The 21,617-nt window shown below is 46.0% G+C and overlaps 1 protein-coding gene across 2 annotated transcripts in view; it reads left to right on the forward strand.

The window, feature by feature from the left end:
* The first annotated feature begins 3,775 nt into the window (after positions 1–3,775).
* PTPRA (protein tyrosine phosphatase receptor type A) overlaps positions 3,776–21,617 on the forward strand; it is a 114,852-nt gene continuing 97,010 nt past the window's right edge. For both annotated transcript variants that reach the window (XM_075261745.1, XM_075261756.1), the window contains exon 1: positions 3,776–4,139. The gene's annotated coding sequence lies outside the window, so the exon portion shown is untranslated. The remainder of the gene's footprint in view (positions 4,140–21,617) is intronic.

Raw genomic sequence — 21,617 nt, forward strand, 5'->3', positions numbered from 1 at the left:
CCACAGTATCATGTTCCCCCACCTCCCAGGTTGCCCCCACAGAATGTCCCCCCACACTGTCATGTCACCCTCAAGTTGCCCCCTACCGTATCATGTCCCCCCCTCCTCCAAGACGGTTTCCACAGTTTCTTGTCCCCCACTCTATATAATCAAAGAAAAAAAAAAACCTTAATACTTTCCCTGTTCCCCAGTTCACTTTTCTCCCTGGTCCCGTAGTCTTGAAGGAGCCACAGGTGCGACGCAAGTGACATTACTAAATCGCGCCTGCTGCTCCCAGAACATCGGAGACAGTGGTCGGTGGGAGCGGACAACTCCCGACTTCATTACTGTCTGCAACTCATCCAAAAAGTGGATTGAACCAAAACTGACACATCAATGGTGACCTTGTACAAGAGCGCACATAGCAGTACCTGGTGCCTGTCACAGGAGAGCGGGGTCAATACACCATCAGGTGGACCCCGGCTATTCACACATGGCCCCCATACAAGGTCCGGTCATGTCATTGAGGACAATCTCGATTGCAGAGTTATACTTGCAGAATGGATGTCACAGCAATTGCAAGTGGACTCGACAACCGGACCCCGTACAGATCAGCCTCTGGGTGCTGGAAGCTGCTAGTGGATGGGCGGTGCGTGCAGCGTTGATCCTATACAAGTAATAGGAGTGGTGCAGCAGCCCTATACACAGTGTGGTTAGGTCATCCGTATGACATTGCTTTAATATTATCTCCTTGGACACTATATACATCTATATATATATATATATATATATATATATATATATATATATATATATACACACCATTGAATTCCCGCCCTCGGCTCGTTTCCAGCTTGTATTATTCTTTCTGTACATCCGCCCTTAGATACAGCACAATATTCCTGATGCTATCAGTGGCACTAATAATGGCAGCGTGCTCCGATTGTCCTGAGTTCACTATAGGGGGCACGCTGTACCTCGCGCCTCGCTGATGTTTCTAGGACATTTCCCATGAAATGAGGCGTCCATTGTTAGGAGGTGATGAGTGCAGGCGGGGAGAGGGGTTTCCTTTGCCAAGTCATATAAATAGATGATCCTGTGGCCGGCTCGGTGGCTTCCCAACCAGCGGCCCGTGGTGGGCCGCCATATAATACACAGTTCAGGACTGTCAGCCATAGTCCCAGATTGTGCTACTAATGGACAGGAAATTTGACTTCCTCTTTAAATGACAAGACCGACCGCCCGACCTTTGTTTTACTTGATCTATGGCCAGAGACGGCAGCTGGAGTCATGAGACAGCTACACTACATCTCTCGTGATGCAATACATCCTGATAAGGAAAGAGAGGCTTCATCTGGGCCTAGTCTCTTTCCTACTCTCAGGTCAGAGACATCACGTCTATTGGTCACATGACCATGCTCAGTCTCATTCACGTCACCTGCAATACCAAGCACAGCCACTTCACGATGTATGGCGCTGTGCTTGGTAAGTGGGGAATCGGCCACAGCAATCGATATCATAGTCCTGGACAATGAGGCCCCAGTGCACAAAATATACTTATTGTGAAGCAAAACCTGTATCGGGCCCTGAGACTATTGTTCTACTATATTAGTGGGTCCGTGGGCTCTGCAGGCACCTGGTACCTGGCGGAGACATAATCTCTGGTTACAGGAAACGAGTGATATCAGAACATGACATCACAGCTCCAAAGGGACGCAATTACACCTAGACGGGCTAACGGATTTGGCTGAAATTGCGCACATACATACCTTGGGTCCCAGATTGAACGATAGGCTACATGGAATTCCCGTACACCACAGCAATTCACTCCCATGACTGGTGTTTTTCACTTTTGAATTCGCTGCAGGACCTGGGACGCTGTAGGACCTGGGATGACGTCATCCCAGCCCCATCAGCAGCTCACCTGGATGGGTGCCGCTTCTCTATGTGGGCGGAGCTATCGGTCGGCCGGCGTCCACAAGAACATGGCGGCTCTCAGAGGTCCAGAGCGTCCTGAACCAGTGCCCGTACTCTGGGGCAGCGAGAAGTGCGTATGCTGCCCCGCCTGTGTGGGCTTACCACAGGACCGCAGTGCTCTTCCGTGGCCAGACAGGGGGTCGCCTACGCCGCAGTCTGGAACGCCGGTTCGGCTTGCTGTCCAGTGGCGGCTCCGCCCTCTGGACTCTGCATGTCCGTCGCGGATGTCGCGATGTCTGCTCAGGGCTAACTACAGTGTTATTTGGCCGCAGGAGAAGGGTTGTGACGACAGGCGAGCTAGGGGACTTTGAGAAGGGAGAGGGGTGTGGGGTGTTGGGAGTGAGGAGGTTGCCGGTCCAGTGGGGGAATGGGGGGGCCTGGGCAGGTAAACCCGGGGGCCCCTGGAAGGGGGACAGGGACAGGGCTGCCACAGCGCCCACAGATGGAATGGGGGCACATGGCTTGCCGCGGGAGGGGGGCCCTCATAGGCACCCCTGTAACATCGGTGCACGGCGAGCCCGGGGTTTGGTGAGGCCATGGGCACAGGTTGGTGGGGGGAAAGGTGACACAGGGCCTGGGGGGGGGGGGAAGGGGTCACTGGGTAGGTAAGACAGGGAAGGGGGCATGGGGTGGTGGGAAAAAGGGGGCACGGGGTAGGTAACACGGGGGAAGGGGGCATGGGGTTGGAGGGGGGAAGGGGACACGGGGCTAGGGTGGAAAAGGGGCATGGGGTAGGAGAAAGAAGCGAGCACATGAGGGAGTGGGTAGGAAAAAAGGGGGTTGGCGGGCGCCAGGGGGGAGATGAGGAAAAGGAAGCCGCTGTGGACACAAGACAAAGGAAGAAGCCTGCGCGGCGCTACAGGTGGATCGCGCAGGGGGTCAGGGTTCCGCGGACGAAGTCGCAGGTACTGCTAGTAGCAGCATTATCCATCCTGTATACCTCTGTGCAAATTATATGAATGAAAGGGCTCTGCATCGCCACCTAGTGTTCATATGGGGAAGTATCCCAGCTGAATCCTTGCATACAAAGCAGATCACCTATAGGGATCCTTTCCAATATATAATGGTGCTATTACAGTAAAGCGGTGATCACACATGGCCGTATAAATTTATAGCCATGATGGGAACAATCTGGAAACATTTCAATGCATCTCTAAGATGCTTCATAGACTACAACACGACAGTCGCAGGTCACTAGTCACACACGATTTGTTCACCCTATGTGACTTTTTGGCCGTCCTAGCCTAAAGTGAAGGCTACATCTATCTTCCATGGCACAAAATTGCCTTCAAAATATTGCAATTGTAACAAAACCCCAAACCTGCTGGATTTTTAGTTGCAGGGCGACTTTGTTGGCACACATGTGACAGTGGTGCACCCATGGGTGGCGCTCCTGGGACTACAGATCTGTGTTACCAGCTGTGAATGTGGGCACCTGTACTGACCAGCAATGCCAGGGGGTGAGATAAAGCAGAATAGACTGCAGCCAGTGTGGAGCAGACAATATAGTGATTGTGGCAGGATGCTGCAGCCGGCCTCCTGTGATGTGTGGGAGTGCAGCTGGGGTCGGGGGCGTGCCTAGAGCCGGTGACGGGCTGAGAGGCGTGGTCGGGAGTGCCGGGAGAGCAGAGTTGCTTAGGAAGGGGTGTGGTCAGAGCCAAGGAGAGTCGGAGGGGTGGAGTCTAGAGCGCGGTCCTTGCTCAGGAGAGGGCGTGGCCACAGCAGTGATGGACGGAGGGGCGTAGTCGGGCGTGAATGGAGAGCAGTATTGCTCAGGAGGGGCGTGGCCTCGGCCAGTGATTGACAGGCGCTGCTCCCAGGCTCTGTGCTGGCTTTGCTGTCTCTCTCCCTCCCTCTCTGTGTGCATAGGCATCATGGCGGATCACACAGGGCTCTAGCAAGCACACCCTCCTGCATATCCCCTTCCCACCCTACCCCACGGGCCCTAGGGGGGGGCACAGGGCCACCATGAGGCTGCATTAACTCCTTCTGCTGCCAGGATTCGGCTGTGGTTGCACTGGATTGTAACTTCCCCGGGAAGCAGATCACATACACCACCCTGGAGGGAGGAAAACAAGCCGTCCCTGGATCCCTGCACTAGATCACAGCAGATCCCTGCACCAAAATCATTGGATTGGATTGCTGGATTACCTGCAGCAGATCACCAGATCCCTGCACTGAGGGTAAGAGGCTGGAGGGTTTTTTTTTTCTTGCCCCTGCGCACAGTTTACCTCCTAGGTCATGGACCAGTTTGGGGAGGGGGAGATCAGGGTCCAGCACTGCTGTATTGCATATAGGGCGATGTAGAGGATATGTGTGAGCAGCTGTGTATACTGTAGGCAGGGTGTTACATTGAATCTGGAAAGTGTTACAGATGTAGCAGAGCTGGGTTTGTCATGTAGCTGATTATTTACATTGTTACCAGCAGTTCTGTGGATTGGCAGTGAGATAGTAGAGCTGAAGCAGGTTACAAACTGAGCTCTGCTGTTCCTATACATCTATCTATCATCGATCCATCTATGCATCATCCATGCACCCACCCATCAAACCCGTGCTCATGTTGCTCTGTGCTGCTGGGAGGTTCCACTTGTAGAACAGGCAAAGAGCTGGGATCCTGCATGTCAACAAGAGGGAGCCCCATTTCACCCCCCTCCCCAGGACCAGGCCTCTGTTTAACCCCGTCCCTGCCTGCTGCGTTGTCTCGCTTTTTCCTCCTGATGCTGATCCCTGGGGTCCTTTGCAGAGACGCCCTGTTTCCAATATGTACATTTTTCTTCCCTTGCTTCACATTTTTTTGCAGGGTTTTTTTCCTTGTGTCTTTTTTTTTTTTCCTTAATAAACTGTTCCATGCGGCGTCACTATCCATAAAATGTTAAAGGCCACTTCCCGGAAGCGAGGGATGTGTGGTGGGGATGATGATGATGGTGCCAGGGCTTGGACGAGCCCGCTCAGGGATGATCTGCCACTGATATCATTCTTATACGGCGCCAACCATTTCCGATATGACAAAAAATCTGACCGTTGTGATGAGGGTAAGAGAGTCCTGACCCTAGGAGCTTACAGTCTAATGCCATCTATACATAGAATGATATAGATCCATCCTACTGATCCAGCGAGGTGATGGGTGTCGTCTTCCCGCTGACCTCCGCTGTCAATCCTGTTAACACGTTCATCATACCCTTCGTGATTTCATTAGGAAAGCTGGGTCACCGTTAAAGGGATACTTTGCTTTCCCAAGCACCTGAATAGATGCCGTCATGCGGCAATATATGGTTTTCAATAGTTTTGTGTAACGCAGCAGATTCGTCATTCAGTACTCCAGGAAAGCGGAGTGAGGAGTTGTATTGGTAACCACCCAACTTTGCCCAATTTGGGAGGGAATGATCTGCTTGGCGAACACGTGTGTGACAGCATATTGTTGTTCAGAATTCTATCCGTTTATTGGGAAAGCTGGGTGACTACCAATATGGCCACCTTGATGGTGGTTGTTTCTCAGCTTTCTAGAACCTTGACATTTTGGTAACAGGCAATGCCGTACCTAGGGAGATTAGCTTTTCCGGAGCCTGGAAAAGCTGGGTGATGGTGCGTATGGGATTTGAGGGTTATATTTTGTCTTGGCTCATTGAGGCGCGAATCCCCAAAATGGAGGTGTGGATTTCTACGACTGTGGTCTCCAACCCATGGCTCTAAATCTGCTGCAAGACTACAACTCCTATCGGACATCATATGGACTACTGATGGGAAACAATGGCAGAGCAGCAGCTTGTCCTGAAGGATGTATTCTGAGGTGACCAGGCCCCAAAATGGCTGCCTGTCTGGGATGGGTTCCATGTTGCCCAAGCAAGTCGGAGACCCCAGTTTCTCTTTACCACACCATTAGTGAATACTGTCTTTCGGCGACCATTTTGATATTTGGGCCGAGTATTTATGTTGTTTAGAGCCCCTAGGCAGCGCCCACCATTGCTCTGGGTGGTCCCCTGGCGTCACTATGGCAGAGAGCCCATAATGGTTGGATTTCTGTCAGACAATTTCCCTAAAATATTCTTGCCCATGGCTGTCATAGGTTAGGGCTATATAGCGATTTGGGCCGTAACACACACCTCATGAAATTGAATGTGGCCACGTTGCGGTCATGGCGTTGCAGTCGCCAGAAAGCAGAACCTGCAGGACTTTTGCGAAGAATTGGGTTTGGATTTCTTTGACTTGGCGCCATGTTAGGGTTGCGACCACTTGCACACAGTGTGGCCATGTTTACTACTATTCGCAGCAATGTAGGCAGCCTGGCGCTACAATCTGTAACGGCGCGACTTGTGTCACCATCTTAAGGGCTCGATTTTATAGGGGTGTGTAATGGGACTCCCATAGAGCCGTCTACTCCATATGTATCCTCATAAAGTTTCACTCGCAGGAAAATCTACGTAATGGGGCGGGGGATTTATTAAGACCGGCATATAGCGCAGAGATCATTGTAGGCGCCATTATTCAGAGGATTCGGCTTCTTCATAACGGAAGGATCCTTGTCCCAGAAATGAAATTTGCGTCATTCAGGGGCTTGCATGGATCTGTGGTATAAGTTGCGCCAGTTTTTTAGTAAATTCGACAGGCCGAGGTGTCCCAATGAGGCTCCGCCCACTTTTTGCAAAAGTGCCACAGGAGTCGGAAAATTGAGAAAGTGGCACAATTTTTTTTTTTTGTGCGAACCAACCAATAAAGGTGCCATGTTTGGGCCAGAAAACCGGCTTTCAGTAACTAGTATGCCAGGTATATTAGCAGACTCCGCGCAAACTGGCGGGTGATGTGAATCCGCGGCGCATAAAATGGCACAAAATAGTGTCACGGCGCCCTAGTTGTTTGCTGGTGAGGGCCCGTTGTGGACGTATTTCCATATCTATATAGTCTCGGATTCTGTTTGCTGGTATAGATATGAATAATCGATCGCTTTGTGGTACAGTCAGGAAGAACAGCCATAAAACAATCGTCGCTGGAAATGAGTCAACGCCTGTTGTAAGAATTACGTTCCATCAGTTGGGTAACCTGCCGTCCCCGCTGCAAGGCATTGCGTGAGATGTAGTGTAGCAACAGGGTGCTGATACTGCGTGGCGAATGTATATAAGGGGTGCACTACAACACCCAGCATACCCTAACTGGCGTATGGGGTAGCATTGTATGTGAGTATATATATATATATATATATATAAGACTGATAAAAGGCCTATAGCAACCATGCGCCCCCATCACTAGCACCGTTCCTATCCTCCCCAGTCTGTAGTCATGTACGAAATCAATTTGATCAATGTCGCCTGCAGATCTGTGTAAGAAGTCCAGAAAGCGGAGACAGCGGCCTCTTCATCGCAACCCATAATGCATCAGTTTGTGGTTTATCAACAGGATATGTTTTACGTAACCGTCAGCTCCTCTGAGACATCTCGATGACGTTCTTGAGGAGGCTATAGCTTATTCTAAGCATAAGCGTATCACAGCTGGAGGTACGTGACTGTTAGACAGCAGCACAAATCTTACTTTTGGTGCAATGTATCAGCGCAGGTAGTTCACAGAAGGTTGACTAGGTTGGATGCCATTGTACCAAATCTTCTGCTGTGAGTGTAGTGAGCCCACTCTAGTTGAAAAATGACGACAAATGTCATCCAGTTTGTGCTGGCATTCTGGATCATATCTGAAAATCTGCGCCTGAATTATTAAAAGGCTCTGGACTTTTAATAATTCAGAAGTACTCCTGTGCTTTAGAATTGAAATATATCCCAGTGCGGACTGGCGTAGACTTCTGGTATGACTCAAGCCATTTTTTGGTGTGAGTTTTAGCAAATTTGTTGGGCCAAGGTGTCCCCGATCTACCCACTTCGGTAAAGAGTGGTGTGCAGCCAGGCACTGAAACCTCAAAGAGCCACAGCTTTCTGGCATACAGAGAATATTTGTATTAAAAACCTTTCACCACCTACACAAACTCCCTTCGGTAGGCTCTTGTCCAATGATTCCAGTGCAGTTGGAATTTTTTCTCTAGCCCCTACGGTTCCTGAGCAATCAATGCTGTTAATTTCAGCACAATTCTGCTCCCTACTGTCAGGTGGGCGGTCTCTGTCTTTCTTCTCCTCGCTCGGACCAGCTATCTGGGAGTAGGGAGCAAAGCTGAGATGAAACTAACAGAAATGATTGTTCGGGAACGGTGAGGGCTAGAGAAAAAATTCCAACTGCATCGGAATCAGTGGAGAGGCACCTGTTAAAGAGTACAATGAGTTGGTGAAAGGTCCCCTTTAAGGATATCTTCAACTAGTATAAAAATAAATTTGTGGGTCTACCACTTTTGTGTCAGTCATTATATTCTTTTCAGGATTTTTTTACAACTCATGTTTTGAGGTGAATCACAAATTTTATGCTCATCTCACCACAAATTGAGGAACTGCTGTCTATGAAATGGAAACCAACGACAATGAGGCGCGCGATCTAGTTTCCCGTGTTAACTGGCTGCAGTTATGACTGTTTAGCAGCGACACGTGTGACACGTCACTGTCACTTGTAAAGTGGTTTCTCTGGGGTGTAGCGTTTACGGAGAGTTATAGATTGTGACGCTCAAGAGCAAGATCAAGAAGGGGCTAAATATTTTAGATTTGGCTGATTACAGCGAGCATGTAGATGATATTTCGCTGTACAAAAACGAAAATTGCAACAAAAACACTGTTGTTTTTCATTACTACCCAACTACCTTTTGCATTTTTGTCGTCACCCCCATAAGTTTGTCGGGACTGTTGTTCCACTTGCAGGAATTTTCTCTGTGCGTTGTTCATGTGGAGAGTGGAACGGAATGGCCTGAACGCAGGTGTTAACCGGGCCTCAGCCCATTGCTAGGCTTACTCTTGAGTTGTGTGACCGTTTGTGGATTCCATCCCCCATTCCGCTTGAAAAGTGCAAGCAGGACTTCTCAATATGCATTTTTGGGGAGGAAACCTGGCACACCCCATGATAGTCTGTGGGTTCTTCAGGTTTCTGTGGGTAACCGCTTTTAAGTGGATTGCGTCTTAGTTTCTTGGGTCCCCAAGCGGACCGGAGGAATGGAAATCTCAAAACAGGGGGTTCACACCAGCGCCCGGTCTCCTATCTGTGGGTTTCCGTCTTCTGCCCGAGAACCTGGACAGGTGACGGAAACCCGGCAGTCAGTGAGCGCCTGTGAGCGTCTTCTGGTCTCCGCGGCGAAACCAGTTTTTTTTTTAACCTGCCTGTGCGACTTTGTGTCCGGTTAAAAAAAAATGGTTTCGCCGCAGAGAGGCAGAAGACCCTCACGGGCGGACACTTTGCAAACCCATTCAAATGAATGGGTTTGAAAACTGACTGCCAGTTTCCACCTCCTGTCCAGTTTCTCGGGCAAAAGATGGAAACCTGCAAAGCAGAGACCGGGCGCAGGTGTGAATCCGCCCTAAGCTGGCTTTTTTTTTTAACATTTACTCGAAAGTGGCGGCGTTTTGCTGTAATATCACAGAAACACCAGGAAAATCTTCTCCGAAACTGCAGCATGTAAAACCTAGCTGTACGGTCCTTATACTTCTAACTGCTATGGGACTGTTCACATGCCGGAATTTGGAAAGGAATTAGACGATCTTAATTCAGATTCTTCCCCAAATTCTGACCCTGGGGATCTCGCACTGGAGCTCTGCCGCGGGTTATGCGGCTGAATTTACTACTCCTTTCCCGCCATGGAAATTCGGCAGCAGATTGTCACCACCCACATTAGAGAAGTAACCTTCCTTCTTCGAGTACCAGAAACGCTGGGCAAGAGGCTTCTGTGAAAGAGACGGGAGAGTGGGGGGGACATTTTACAAGGAGACGATCTGTCAGCCACAATAGATGCCCGCCCTTTTGGCTATTAAAATGCGCAACGCGTTTCGTTGGAGGAGAAAATTCCAAGAGCTGGTTTTGCTGGGAATTCTATAAAGAGTCAATGTATGGACTGTTGTGTATTCAGTCTCCTATGGTGTAACCAAGAGCGTTACTATGGCCGGGTCTCGCTCTAACTCATTCACCGTCAAAAGCCCATTCATTTCTTCGGGTATAAATCACACAGGATAAACATGAAAAGATACTTGGATTAAAATTTGGTGGGCGAAGAAAGAAGTGGCACTGTGCGGGAGGCCACACGTAAAGTACCCGCCATTATGTGGGCTTGACAGAGTCCATTTTCTCATATTGATTAAAGATGCCCATGCGTTTTCAATCGCTCCCAGATCCCCCATACGTACACCCAGTGATAATGGGAACAGGCACCCCTTAGGTGCCCCATGTGAATGGATGGGTATTGTGCATGCTTAGCACCTACTACATCCGTTTCTATGGGAGTGACTGAGCTTGCCGAGCATGCGCAAAACTGCTATCCGAGCATGCGCAAAACCGAGTCCAAATGGTCAGGCCGCCGTAGTCAGACACTTATCCCCTATTTTGCAGATATGGGGTAACTTTCAATAGTGGGAAACCTATTAAGGGGTAAGTTCATGCCTAAGAATTTGCTGATTTCCTTTTTTTTTTGGCTAGCAGCAGAATAAGCGCTCTGCGTGTTCTTCAGGTGCATTCCGCCTGACAAATCCCATTGAAATGAATGGGGGGTAGAAAAATACACGTTTTCCATTGACGCAGACTTTGGCCCTACCCAATAAAGGCAAAATACGCGACCACTCTTCTCCAAAACTTTGCTTCAAAATCATTGTCAAATTAAGAGGCAAATTCCTTTCCCTTAGGGCGAGTTCACACAGCAGAAAATGTGATATTCCCCACCCCCACCCCAATGGGAGGCAGAATTTGGGTGGAATCTGCCGCAAATTCCTCCGCTGAACCCTTGGGCTGAGTTCACACTGAGTTTTTTGGTTAGGCTTTTGAGGCGGAATCCGCCTCAAATCCTCCTCCAAAAAACGCCTCATCATACAGTCCTATGTAATCCGTTTCCCGCTAGCGGTATTTTACACTAGCGTAAAAAAGAATCAACATGTCCATTCTTCAGGCGGATTCCGTCTGGAAAAAATTGATGCAAGTCAATGGGAGGCTCAAAATCAGCCTCGTGGTTTTTGGACGTGGATTTTGATGCGTTTTGTGACGCGGAATTGCCAGAAACCACCTCAAAAACCGCATGCATGGCCTCAAAAAAAAGTACCAAAAAATGCCACACGAATTTTACTAAGCAGATTTTTCCTGACCAAAAAACTTAGTGTGAACTCAGCTTTTAGGGTATGAGTTTTTTGCAGGCGGATTTTGACGCGGAATCTGGCTCAACATCCGCCTGCAAAAATGGCTCTCATTGACTTCAATGAGACCCGCTTGCTTCTTTTTTCCCCAGTAGCTAATAGCGGAAAAAAGAAACGACGTGCCCTTCCTTGCCGCGGATTCCGCGTCTGCAGCTTGAGATACGCTCCTGTTTAGGCCCATTCATTCGGGCCTAATCAGGAGTGGGATGCCATGATGGAATGCCGGTGCTGCATCGGCATCCTGTCGCGGCTGGCCGTACCGAAAAAAAAACACACGGCGAAAACTTACATTTGTAAGCTTCTCACGATAGTTGTCTATAAGGGATTCCTTCACGTTCTGCAGGCCAAGGCCATATAGAAATGCATTGGTGTGCTTGCCTAGCAAGAGACCTCAGCGCCGCCAGTGACCACTCTGAACCTCCATGTTCTCTCAGATCGATGGTTTTCTGGCTACTGCGATTGCGATTTGCTTGGGGTGGCGAGTATCAGTAGTAGGCCGGAGCAGACATTGTAGTAATCATCGCCGTAGATGCCTGTATATCCCGGTTGGGTTGTAGGTTATGGATCGGGGAGGGAGGTGTAGGTTATAATTGACTGGTATTACGTTACGCCAGTGTTAATTATGGCGGATTAGATCCTCGTCTCCTGCTGATGCCGGCAATTCATGGGCGCTGTCGTGAAGTACGTAAAAAGAAACCTGCAAACCTCCATGATGTGAGCGCTGGGAAAAATAGGACGGAGGTGAATCGTGCCATTATAAGTGATAAGAACTGAGAATAATTGACCCCTAATTTGGTCATCGAGGAAGAATTGAGGACGTCAGCGATAGGACATCGGTCATATCACCAGATGTTCCGAAAGATCTAGACGTTGCGGCTTTTAGTGCTGACACGCAAATGATTATGGGCTTGTTCACATGGTGCAGCCAACCATTCTTCAGGGAGGGACAGCATTTTGACTCTGTAATTGTGACAATACACAACCATCTGACCGTGTGCGCCCGCACTAGTCGCCGGCGGTGGGGTGTCGATAAAAAATGGCTTCATAAATCTCCCCCTAGACTGGAAATCGATCAGGTGTGCTTGCATTTGTTTTCCCCCCTCCCCTGATTTTGTGATCCGGGCTCCTGTACACGATGCAGATGTATTTTTGAAGCCACTTCTGGAATAGTAAGCGGTTGAATGTAAGCGGACAGTCAGCAGTCATGAGAGTCAGGGGCTGGGGGGGGATCATTGTGGCCCGGGAGTGTTCTGGTTAGGGACGGTGTGCGTCCCGTTCTCGTGCAGGCTGCACACACCACTCGTCTATTTACCCTGGCAGCGGGTTGTCACCCGGCATTACATCCTCTGACTAGTCGCACGCTAGGTTTTAGAGGAATTTATAGGAACGTCTCCTTTGCTTAGTCCATTTGGTCAGATTGTGGAAGGCAAATAATGTCATTTCTCAGTGTCGGACGTCTCTCATTATTCCTGTTTCTTCTTTTAAGTGCAACTCCGAGATAACAGACAAAAATTGAATCCTGTACCGAGGCTGGCCTTATGTTTCGTATTGCCCTATGTGATACCTTCTGCCCCCCCCTTCAATATGGTCATACTGTGTATAAATGCCCATACCCACACTGCAAAAATATAAGTACAGTATGGTGTCCAAATAAAAATCACCGCAATACAGTTGCCTGAATAGTAATGCTATACGCCGCCCTCACCCCCTTCTTTGTGAAGCAATGGCGGGTTAGATGCACTCTGTATATAATACGTAGATGGGTCATTGTAAGGAATGGGACGCAGACGGCTCTGTACACTGTTTAATGGCCATGCCGTGCTATTGTAGTTCATTTAGTTGTCCCTATTATATGCATTTTAGAATTCATATAGGAGTATGAGCCCCCAGACCAGAAATCCTATATCAATATTCGACACCCAGACCGGGAAATCCTATATCAATAGCAGATAGTCAGACCAAATACCCTATATCCATATCAGACCCCAGACCAGAAACCCTATATCCATATCAGACCCCAGACCAGAAACCCTATATCCATATCAGACCCCAGACCAAATACCCTATATCCATATCAGACCCCAGACCAGAAACCCTATATCCATATCAGACCCCAGACCAGAAACCCTATATCCATATCAGACCCCAGACCAAATACCCTATATCCATATCAGACCCCAGACCAGAAACCCTATATCCATATCAGACCCCAGACCAGAAACCCTATATCCATATAAGACCCCAGACCAGAAACCCTATATCCATATCAGACCCCAGACCAGAAACCCTATATCCATATAAGACCCCAGACCAGAAACCCTATATCCATATCAGACCCCAGACCAGAAACCCTATATCCATATCAGACCCCAGACCAGAAACCCTATATCCATATCAGACCCCAGACCAGAAACCCTATATCCATATCAGACCCCAGACCAGAAACCCTATATCCATATAAGACCCCAGACCAGAAACCCTATATCCATATCAGACCCCAGACCAGAAACCCTATATCCATATCAGACCCCAGACCAGAAACCCTATAGCCATATCAGACCCCAGACCAGAAACCCTATAGCCATATCAGACCCCAGACCAGAAACCCTATATCCATATAAGACCCCAGACCAGAAACCCTATATCCATATAAGACCCCAGACCAAGGCTGTGTACTTAGTAGTGTAAAAGTATGTATTTCAAGGCCGAATATATATCCAAGGATGATCTTTTTTCAGGGATCCCTCATAGACTTGAGTCTATTGAGGGATTCGTGGCAGTATCCCAATAGACAATGATATAAGCTGATCAGTGGGGGTACCAGGCACCACCATTTTGATGAGATCACAGTGTTCAGTTGCGTGTTAAAGCCTCTTAATTTCTTACCGAGCATAGCGCCATACATTGTTTAGTGACTGTGCTTGGTATTGCAGCTCAGTAACATTCATTTGATAAGGGCTGACCTGCAAAAAGTTCATGTGACTGATGGACATGATGTTGCATGGGCTGTGATCCGAGTGAGGCCTTGATCCGCTGATCTATGGTTGGATTCCTAAGGATAGGTTATCAATATGATAGTTCCGGAAAACCTCTTTTATATATGGTGGTCCCATTTTTCACAACCAGGTGACTGTGTGGGGCGACTCCCGATAAAACGGGCGAGTGACCGTAGTCACCCCTGACATCCCAGTGACCTAATGGGCCTAATATCTTTTCTGGTTGTATGACTATATTAGTCTTTGTTTTGGACTTTCGAGGACCTTCGTGACTCCATTTTGACCCAAGGTCCATGTGATAAGTCTCCTTAGACATGTGGCCCGTATTGATGGATTCTGTGTTGACAGAAGACTGGCACCCCGCGCCGGGTACAGACAGGCACTGCAATTGTTTGGGATGCGGCAAAGAATGGAAACTGTAATAGGAAGGAAGGGAGTTTTTCTGTCTTGTACACAGGGCTTTGCGGCCCGGCCAGGGGAATAACTTATTATCTGAAAACAGTTTTAGCCTATTCCGGATGACACCAGCTATTAGGTCAGCGTCTAATAGCGAGGAGGGGAGGCCGGTGGTTTGGGAAGAGGGAGCCGTGACTAAACATATACTGGGATCCCGTTTGAAGATGGCAGCTCTGTAATTTTCTGGTTATTCTGTGGTTACGTTAGCAAAAACACACACCACAATGACATGTTACGTGGCCGTGTCCACAGCTCGGCTTCCTACATCACGCTGATCTATGGTTTATTGTATGAGGAAGGAAAATACAGGTCTTGGTAAAAATCATGGACGCCGCGGGTGTGAAAATCAGCCTGCGCAAAAGTGGCTAAAGTACTGGTGGTGACTCTTAAACTGTTCGTGAAAGTGTTAGAAAAAAAAATTGTTCTGGAAACTGCTTGACACTTTATAAATAAAGCTGATTGACAAAAAGAAAGTATTGTTGCGGTAGTGACTAGAGATGAGCGAACACTATTCGAAGCGGCCCTGCGCGCCGGCCGCTCCCATTCATTCCTATGGGAGCATGGTATTCGAAACGGCCATTTTGAATAGTATTCGCAACGGCCGTTTCGAATAGTATTCGCTCATCTCTAGTAGCGACCAATCATAGTTTGAGGACAATCGGTACCATATATTAAATTTTTTTTTTTTTAAAAAACTAAGCGGTTTCCCATAGCAATGAACCAGATTATCCCTCAAAATCCCTTTAAGGTTCACATACGCCATGTGGGTTAGGATGTCATTGTAGCGTAATAATCTCAGCCCCATGTCCTTCAACCATAGACGGAAATAGGTGGTCCTGCAAACATGGCCACGCCCTGGGTGCACCAAACAGCTCATTTGCATAACGAGACTTCCCGAACGGAAGCCGGAACGCAGATTAGGAATATTCCAAAAATTCTTAAAGAACATTATGTAACTTTTTGTACTATACTGGGGAGTTCACGCGGCGGCAAGTCCGGGGTGGTTGTTTCTTGCAATGCTCAGGTTTCTGGAAGTTGTCACTTCTTAAAGTTGCGGCCTGAGGGTGAGGTAGTTACTAAGTGTCATAATTGTCTCTTAAGAACTTAAGACATTAAAATTAGCAAATATTTTTTTTTTACGCCCAGATGTCATAAGACTCTTAACCGAACAGGAATAGACTGTGTGGCGCAGAGTAAGGACATGTTCACACACGTGGTATTTTTTTTTTTGTAGTGTTGTAAAGTCAGCTGCTGTTTTCAAAGAAGATGTATGGCTTGGATGGATTCCGATTGAAACCAGTGATATGCCAAACTTTTTCGTGTGGATTTTCGTATGAACGATGTTCCAAAATCCACATTGAAAATCAGCTGTGTGAACATGCCCGAAGAGTGTGTCCTCCTCTTAAAGGGGTTGTCCATGGAGGGTGTCAACACCGGGGTTGTTTATGTACCGATACTAGGGGTCCGTACTGGTTTTGATCCTGGATCACATGATCGAAACCAACGCTTGGCCCCCTGTGTTGTACCGCCTACGCCCTCCTCTCCATAGTCATAGGTTACCTGTACTAGGCCGGCTTTACGATACTAATGGTCTAGTCTGGAGCAACTTGTTACCTGGATGACCCCTCTAAGAAAAAATCCAGTGTAAAAAGCAGTCCCCTTCTATATCTGTAACTGGGAAAGCTGGCTGCCCTCCAATATGACTGCTTTCAAAGTAGCTTCCACCCAGCTTTCCTATTTCCGGCATGTCAGCCTTGAAGTACGGTATATCCTCCACCGTGGTTTATCTCCTGTTATCTTTGCACTACATTTAACCAATTTCTGAAAGGTCAATTCAGCGATGACAACCAATATGGCTGCACTTCCTGTTGTTACACTTTTCAAAATGGCCGCCATACCGCCATATTGCAGAAAAATGTCAACTTCTCATATTCTCTGTCATTCCCAATAGCCATGGACTGTCTCTAGGGCCAGCACAGGTCTTGTGTATGGAAAGGTCATGGTCATTGCAGATACTTCACGTCTATTTTTTTTTCAGTATTTTATTTAGGTTTTTTCCATATATATATATATATATATATATATATATATATATATATATATATATATATATTTTTAGTTTTTGTCTATATTTGTTGTCAGCCACTCTCGCTCTACCCGGTGGCTGTCTAGCGGATTTTAGACCTTGGCTGCCGCTGCTTTCCCTTGTTAGCTGTCATCTTCTATCTTTCTGGATTTATCGCATGCTTGCTTCGTCGAAAGGGCGTTCTGCTTCCATAGATTTGCTTGGTTTTATCTGTCTGGACGTGGAGCTTCTCGCTTCCAGGATCTGACATTTGTTGCAAGTCGAGGAACAGACGCACTGTCACAACTGGTATTATCAGTCTGCCCGCTTCATGGGCCTGGTGAGCACGACAGCGTGCTGGAGGTGCAGGCAAGAGCACGCAGCCTAGAAACGCGTAGTGTGTGGAGAGCGACAGGCTGTATATCTATGACATCTTATGTTATATTGTTCTTATTCACTGCACAAATACTCGCTTTAATAAGGAAGAGGGAATAATTATATACTTGTACATAGGAGTAGTATTATAGTAGTTATGTTCCTGTACATAGAAGGTAGTATTATAGTAGATATATTCTTGTACATAGGGGGCGGTGATATAGTAGTTATATTCTTCTACATAGGGGGCGGTATTATAGTAGATATATTCTTGTACATAGGGGGCAGTATTATAGTAGTTATATTCTTGTACATAGGGGGCGGTATTATAGTAGATATATTCTTGTACATAGGGGGCAGTATTATAGTAGTTATATTCTTGTACATAAGAGCAGTATTATAGTAGTTATATTCTTGTACATAGGAGGCGGTATTATAGTAGATATATTCTTGTACATAGGAGTAGTGTTATAGTAGTTATATTCTTGTACATATGAGCAGTATTATAGTAGTTATATTCTTGTACATAGGAGGCGGTATTATAGTAGATATATTCTTGTACATAGGAGTAGTGTTATAGTAGTTATATTCTTGTACATATGAGCAGTATTATAGTAGTTATATTCTTGTACATAGGAGGCAGTATTATAGTAGTTATATTCTTATACATAGGAGGTAGTATTATAGTAATTATATTCTTGTACATAGGAGTAGTATTATAGTAGTTATATTCTTGTATATAGGAGGTAGTATTATAATAGTTATATTCTTGTACGTAGGAGTAGTATTATAGTAGTTATATTCTTGTACATAGGAGTAGTATAATAGTAGTTATATTCTTGTACATAGGAGCAGTATAGTAGTTATATTCTTGTACATAGGAGCAGTATTATAGTAGTTATATTCTTGTACATAGGAGCAGTATTATAGTAGTTATATTCTTGTACATAGGAGTAGTATAATAGTAGTTATATTCTTGTACATAGGAGTAGTATTATAGTAGTTATATTCTTGTACATAGGAGCAGTATAGTAGTTATATTCTTGTACATAGGAGCAGTATTATAGTAGTTATATTCTTGTACATAGGAGCAGTATTATAGTAGTTATATTCTTGTACATAGGAGTAGTATTATAGTAGTTATATTCTTGTACATAGGAGGCAGTATTATAGTAGTTATATTCTTGTACATAGGAGCAGTATTATAGTAATTATATTCTTGTACATAGGAGGTAGTATTATAGTAGTTATATTCTTGTACATAGGAGTAGTATTATAGTAGTTATATTCTTGTACATAGGGGCAGTATTATAGTAGTTATATTCTTGTACATAGGAGGTAGTATTATAGTAGTTATATTCTTGTACATAGGAGGTAGTATTATAGTAGTTATATTCTTGTATATAGGAGTAGTATTATAGTAGTTATATTCTTGTACATAGGGGCAGTATTATAGTAGTTATATTCTTGTACATAGGAGGTAGTATTATAGTAGTTATATTCTTGTACATAGGAGCAGTATTATAGTAGTTATATTCTTGTACATAGGAGCAGTATTATTGTAGTTATATTCTTGTACATAGGAGCAGTATTATAGTAGTTTTATATATAGGGGATAATAGTGTAGGAGTTATATTCTTGTCTAGGCTATTTGTTCTCCATCCTAAGACATGATGGGAGTGACTCTTAGAAATAAGAAGACAATATCTTACTAGACGTATTAGTATAGCGGGTCGCTTATTGTGCCGCTGTTGGTTTTTTCAGAAATAACTGAAATTTTCTTTAAAAAAATATTATAATTCTCCTCAGATATGAGCACATTCTCTGTAATCCTTGGTACATCACTATTTGTATCCTTGTATGTTCTGAGACTTGTAGTGCCCCTGCCCCTCTCCCAGTGACCACATGCCCGAAGTGGTTAACCATCTCTTTCTGCCCGATTACCGCCAGTCAGAACAGTTGCCAGACGTCTCTTTTTCTGCAAGATGTCTTCACCCAGCAATTACATAACCTCCGCTGCTCTGTTATGATGATCATATTGGATCTGCTTGTTGCCCACTTCCTCACCCATTCTCCAATTATATCCGCAGGCTGGTTGCCAGTGTACTGACCAGAAAACCCCAGCGCGCGGCGTGTGCCATGTTTTTACTGAGCGTTTACACAGTCTTTCTGCTGCTTTGCTACCGAAAGAAGGGCAAGTCCTCTCATAATAAACAGAAATAGCTCTTGGGTTACTTTGTACACAGCAAAACACACCTTGCATTCAATACGTAGACCCTGTTGCAAAAGTCTTGGCACCCCTCATTGATGCCTGCTATGAGCTGATTGCTTTGTGTTGCACCACGTTCCTTTATTTTGTTTCACCACAGCACCCTTGGGCTTAAATACGTGGGGGTGCTGTGTATTTCTTCCTTTTCACGGTGCTTTTTTTCCACCCTCAGAATGAGGAAGCGGTAAGGACTCTGCATATTGAGGATTGTGGCAATGCTAAGTCATCTTCACATGTATTTACTTTGCCATTTATAGTTCACTTCTATTCCGGGAGTGTTCTTTTACCTGTCCTAATTTGCCTGAATAGAATGCCAAAGGTACAGTTTACACTGACACAAGCTGAGTGGTAGGAGAGAGAATTTGCGATGGATTTCAATATACGTAAGTGTTGGCCGTTATGTTCCTGGTGTTAATCCTACAGGTTCTGTTACCTATTCAAGCCCCATTGCAAAAGTCTTGACACCCCTCTTTTGTCACTGCAGATGGTTTATTGCACCACCTTCACTTCAGTGTCCTGTACTGACAGCTGTCTTGTCTGTATATGGGGAGGTGGACTGTATCTCTGCCCCCCACCCCTTCCGACTCCCCAGATGCAGCAGTAATGGTGTGTAACATGTCACAGACTTCTGCTGTCTCTTTTGGAGAGTTCACTATGGAAAATATGTCCAGACAGCAGAGGAAATATTTCATGTGAGAACACTTGTCCTGGGCTGGGGAGCAGATGCTGGCGGAGGCCTTGAAAACTGTGAAACCCCTCTGTGTGTGCCGGCAGCTGAATGTATGGATGTGCTAAGACGCCGGATGGCGATCATTCCTCTGGATATAGGTTCTTGGCAGCAGAGACTTCCACAACTGGGGCTCCATACATGTCCAGTAGTCTATGGCACGTGGAGGAAATCCATCAACCTGTGGCTTCACAACTACAACTCTCAACATGATGGAAGTCATAGGTCTGCAACTAATAGAGAGGCACAGGCTGGAGACCACTTGTGGATGTTGTATCTCCTCTGCATAGAACCTTTATATATGGAATAGTCAAGTTCAGTGGTTACCAAACTTTCTGAAATCAGGACCCCCTTCTGGGTGAGACTTTCTTTACTACCATTTGAAAAGAAAGTCTGCTATATTCGGCCTCTATTATACTTTTTAGCGTTTCTTTTTTGTACGGCCTCGGTTCTTCTTCCTTCACTCTTGCCTGTTACACATATGGCTTTGCTGCCTCCACATTTCCTACATGCACAACTCTGCAGATTCCAATTTCTATACACACACAGCTCCGTTACGTCCATATTTCCCCCTTCACACGCACAATTCTGCTCCATGCATACAGCCTGCTTCCTCCATACACATATTCAGCTGTGCTACATTCACTCTTCCTCCACACACTCAGCTCTGCTACATTTACTCTTCCTCTACACACTCAGCTCTGCTACATTCACTCTTCCTCCACACGCTCAGCTCTGCTACATTCACTCTTCCTCCACACACTCAGCTCTGCTACATTCACTCTTCCTCCACACACTCAGCTCTGCTACATTCACTCTTCCTCCACACACTCAGCTCTGCTACATTCACTCTTCCTCCACACACTCAGCTATGTGACATTCACCCTTCCTTCCACACACTCAGCTCTGCTACATTCACATTTCACCAATACGTACACTCAGGTCTACTATTTCTACTCTTTCTTTCACACGTAACACTCCTACCTCCATATTCTTCCCCTACAGACAGCCCTGAGCAGTTGTCTTACACAGACCCCCAGGGGGTTGCGACCCGCAGCTTGGAAAACAGTGATCTAGTTTTTAGATTTTTTTTTTTTTTTTTTTTTTTTTTTTTTTATTCTTATTATTTGACAATCATGTATGTGCATAAAATCCTTTAATCCTTGGGGGGATCTGTCATAATCTGGATTATCAAGCACATTACATTGTAGTTCTGTGCCGGATTGTCAGACTATTCTGAATTAACACATCACGTTTCCCATATTCTACAGCTTTTTTTTTTCTGATATGGACAATAAGAAATACATTTTCTAATGTACGATATGTCAAAACAATACATGCAAAAATAAATTCTATATTTGGCAAGTCCGTATGCTCACCCGCCCTTCCTGGCTTTGAACGGTCTGCTTCCAGGTCATGCTATGTTTTGTAAAGTCGGCATTAGTGGAGATGAAAATTTTTTAGAAGCTTTATGTTGATTGTAATAGTGTTTTTTTTGGCCATGGTATTTCCTTTGTTTTTTTCCCCTAAAAAT

This window comes from Leptodactylus fuscus, chromosome 1 (genome assembly GCF_031893055.1).
Source record: "Leptodactylus fuscus isolate aLepFus1 chromosome 1, aLepFus1.hap2, whole genome shotgun sequence".
NCBI lineage: Eukaryota > Metazoa > Chordata > Amphibia > Anura > Leptodactylidae > Leptodactylus > Leptodactylus fuscus.